Here is a 4,726-nt window from a genome sequence, read left to right as displayed (position 1 = left end):
TAGGGCCTAGATATTTTTACCTTTTACTGCGTAAATTATTTTATCAGTCCTTACATATTTTAGATTTTATCTAATAGGGCCTAGATATTTTTACCTTTATTGCGTAAATTATTTTATCAGTCCTTAAATATTTTAGATTTTACCCGTGTACAGTGAATTTAAAAATTTTAAGTTAGTTAGGGAATTTTTTTTAGTGCATAAATTTTAATTAACTCCCGTCTGGATGATATCCGCTGATGAGAAGGTGTTCTATAACTGGAAGGATTTACGAATAGAAGAAGAAGAAGATCATAGCCTGGCTACAAATATAATTTTTTGATATGTTGTTTGGGATATTCCATATTTTCTGAAATGCTAAATGGTTTACTACAACTCGCCTGCTCACGACAGATATATGTTATAGCATCCATCATATTTCCAATACTTATATAGTGAGAAAAACATGCCCATCTGAATTTTTATTAGGGTATAAATGACATTTATAGTAGGCATTAACAATTATGGTTGAAAATATGTTAATTTTTACTCAAAGTATGTCACATAACCAAATATCTAGCATATTGGTTACATAGGGTAAATCACTTTTTCTTCATATTGCATGATTCTTAGGTGGAGTCATACTTAAATCTAACAATACCAACTGGTCAATTTAAATGTCCCTATTGTATTGTCAATTTTAAAAACAGGTTGAGCTATAGGTAAAGTTTTACAGTAACACCTATAGTCAACTCACTGTAAATAATATACAATTATGACCCTCTGAGTAGGTAAATATCCAAAATGGTTAACCCGAGTAAGGGTTATTCCAAGAGGGCGTAACCTGATGGACTTATAACCTGGCCGTTTCCATATTTGATTTTGTTTCTCTGACATAAAGTGACGTTTCACTTGAAAGGGAGTCAGTTCTTGATCATTGAGTACGACAATGTTTATTAACCGATGTATAATAGGGTTGTTCGATGAAGGCTTCAATTTGTTGGGGTTACTCAACGGGAATAATAGGGTTGTTCGATAGAGGCTTCAATTTGTTAGGGTTATTCATCGCTCCTGCCAATTTTTTGAGAAAAAAAGCATCGAAATTAAACTATGACACTTATTCCGAATCAGCCAATCAAGTATTTATTATATGATGTAAGGTAAAAAAAAAAGACAATTTTGATTTAATAACTTTGACAGAAAATAACTGTTAGTTGCGCCACTCTACTGTTTATGGTAGAACACAAATTATGCCGAAATTTATCTTAGACGATTAAAATACAACTTCAACAAGTATTCTAAATATGTTCACTGATATCAAAAGAAAATATCAGTATTATTTACACAGGAATAAACATCATTTACCGGTTTGTTTAGCCTCATTTCAATAAAGAAGAAATAGAAGGAGCATTGATAGCAAGAGTGGCCCTGCTCTGTCGAAGCAAACGGTTTCTCTCTTTTTGAATTATGTAAAATGCTCTCAGAGTTTTCGATGGTTGCATTAATTTGTTTCGTCCTTTTCGATTTGTGGGATTTTAACATCGGTAAACTGCTCTCTTCTTAATTATATCGATGTCTTGCCTACGTTACCTAGGTGTTGCAGACTCCTGACTTGGGACAGGCACATACATACATAGTGTGGCGGGGTTAAATAGGTTAACTATAAAAATCATTAGAAAAAGTCTTAACACGTCAGATGGATGAAAATACGAGTGGACGTGGACGGGTACTTGTACATCTCACCATCAAATAGACACGAGTTACAGATCTGATAGTACCCGCAGTTAACTGACACCTAGTTCAAATCATCTAACAAAATATCATGCAACTAAGACTACATTATCAATCCGTACACAACTTTCGTTTTAATATAAAACATCCAAAGAATTTTATTCACTTGTTTTTGTTAAATATGTCGTTTGATTGCGTTAAGCCGTTTCAATTGATATGTTATAGTGTGTATTTTTACGTTTTGATACCACACCATTATTTAAGATAAGGGTGAAGGTTGGAACCAATTAAAATCTTTGAACCCGCTGCATATGTTTGCACCTGTCCTTAGTCAGGCACCTGGTGTTCTTGATATTGTCGTTTTTCCTTTTAATAAGAATAAAACCGTTTTATTCAATTGTCCATTACATTTTGACATGTTTGAACTGTAATGTATGTTTTAGATAGCACAATATGTACACCTACAACATTTGTACAATTGAGTTAAATTTACAGTCGTTGAATGTTCTTTTGGTTTCAAATCACTTATATTAATATTAACAGTGCTGGAGTTGGTCGTACAGGAACATTTATCATGATTGATATTCTCCTGCAAGAAATTCGATCTAAGTTCACAGAAGTGGACATATTTGGAATGATATTAAATATGCGAAATTATAGACTAAACATGGTGCAAACAGAGGTAAGTGTATAATGGTGTTCCTAACGTATGAATATATAATATATAAAAAAATGTAGCATGATTGCCAATGAGACAACTCTCTTAAGAGATCAAAATGACACAGACAAATATAAGTTTAGGTTCCTGTTCGGCCTTCAACATAGAAAAAAGGCAAATCTTAATAGTGAGATATAAAAGTCCCCGAAATAACAAATGTAAAACAATTCAAACGAGAAAACTAACGGCAACATTTATGTACAAAATAATGAACGAAAAACAAATATGTAAAACAGCATAAACGTTACGATAACCACTGAATTACAGGCTCCTGGCTTGGAACAGACATAACCGGAATGTGGCATGTTTAACTAGTGTTAAAGCTCGATTATTTTCTGATTTTCAATCGCACCTCGTCTCCATATTGATATGTGTTCGGAACTGTATAGACAAAGAATGACGATACACTGTTCCCATGCTTTCAATTTTTTCATTTAACTAGTAGATGCTTTGTGTCAGATATTAAAAGGCATTATCCTTTCTTTTCATTCACTTTGCCAGAATGATATCATCTATGCTTTCAGGATCAGTATATTTTCATACACAACTGTGTTAAGGATTTAATTGATGTATCTGATGATGAAGAAGAAGATGGAGTGGAAGAACAGCACGAACGTATGTCTTATTTTCAAAATAACCTGTAGGGGTACGAGCCCTGATTTTTAAAGCGGAAAATTTAATGTATTCCCACTTGCGACGACCTTGAATTAGTTATATAAACAGGAACATAGGATAGGTTATATTAGAATTTTTCTGTATTACTACTTTTAAAACAATGAACAATGCCATGGTAATTTTTTTGAATGCATAACTAAGGGAAAACAAATAACAAACAATGCAGATAGGACGGCACGTTCATGTATTATCGAATTATCTATGATTATCAAGGAATTGAATCGGATTAGTTCAAATATAAGACAAATATATATAGGGAACCCTTCTCCAGAACGGAACGTTTGAAATTATCTAAACTAACCATTGCGTAACGCTCGTGAAAGTTTGTATTATTCAATTATCATTGGTGAATCTTTTGGAGTCGTTTTCAGTACAAAACACAATTCGTTGAACTATTTTGATCTTATACAAGAAGCAATACTTTCTAAGCAAAACGTAAAATCACAAAAATACTGAACTTAGAGAAAAATCTAATCGGAAAGTCCATAATCACATGGCAAAATCAATTGACAAAACATATCAAAAACGCATGTACAAGAACTGTCATATTCCTGACTTGGTACAGGCATTTTCAAATATAGAAAATGGTGGATTAAACTGGTTTATAGCGCTAAAACCTCGTGATTGAATAATGTTGACGTTTGTGGTTCAATGTATTTTCTAATTCATAACAGAAATATATCATAATGAAATATAATAGAGCAATATCATACTATATTTGAAGAGTTTATTGTATTTTATTTTACAGCGATTTGCCAAAATTGTTAGTTACAAGACTAACATTTGCAACTATACTAACGATTGGACGAAGATGGATGTAATTGGATTGACGACACGATTTTGAATATAAAAGAAGACTCTACCGAAAACAAAAGTGTTCATAAATAAAAAAGATATGGCGATTTTATTTTGCCAGTTTTGCTTTTCAAATATAAGTCCCCCTGTACAAATGTATGTATTTTTGTTCACATTGACATTTCACATATTGTCTTATGAAAATTATAATTCCCGATGTTGACAAACTGTTATGCCATTTTATCTATTCTAATAAATATTTATATTGTTAAGTCTCGTCGATGAATTTATTTTTCAATCAAAATAACCTATTAATGTGGGCATGTTAAATTGTCTGATGTGTTTTAATATTTAATGATATGGTTTCAAAACGATCATAATCATAGTCTTTCCATTGATATCTATACATACAATTTAGTCGCATTTTCACAAGAACTACACATCAAACTTTTCTAAGATTGAGATTGCTAACTTGATATAAGTATGCTATACCATTTGGTGTTTTTTACTATATTTTCCGTAGTTATCTTCTTGCTATCTTTATAGTTAAGCATGCAATGCATTAGCGAGCAGTGATTCAAAGATGAAATTGCTTATTTGAATATTGTCAATTAGTGTCTCATTGTTTGTTGAGAAATAAGTGTTTGATATATGTTTTACTTGTTCTTTGCTGACAGATGCTTTTTATTAGATTTATTATTATTGTTTTTAAAAAAAGTAAAAAAACGACCAGCTTGTTTTGTACGAGCCAGTAACAAAGAAAAATGTTTTTTTTAGCGTTTAATTATGTAGATATATATTATATTGTACTTTGTGTAGCATATATATTCT

The 4,726-nt window shown here is 31.6% G+C and overlaps 1 long non-coding RNA gene across 1 annotated transcript; it reads left to right on the top strand.

The window, feature by feature from the left end:
- Positions 1-2,246: 2,246 nt before the first annotated feature.
- Positions 2,247-4,110, top strand: LOC139493148 (uncharacterized). Its single transcript, XR_011656925.1, has 3 exons — positions 2,247-2,389; positions 2,950-3,040; positions 3,849-4,110. It is a non-coding gene; the product is annotated as an uncharacterized lncRNA (long non-coding RNA).
- Positions 4,111-4,726: the final 616 nt, after the last annotated feature.

Source organism: Mytilus edulis, chromosome 10 (genome assembly GCF_963676685.1).
Source record: "Mytilus edulis chromosome 10, xbMytEdul2.2, whole genome shotgun sequence".
NCBI lineage: Eukaryota > Metazoa > Mollusca > Bivalvia > Mytilida > Mytilidae > Mytilus > Mytilus edulis.
This window is presented reverse-complemented; position numbering and strand designations above follow the sequence as displayed.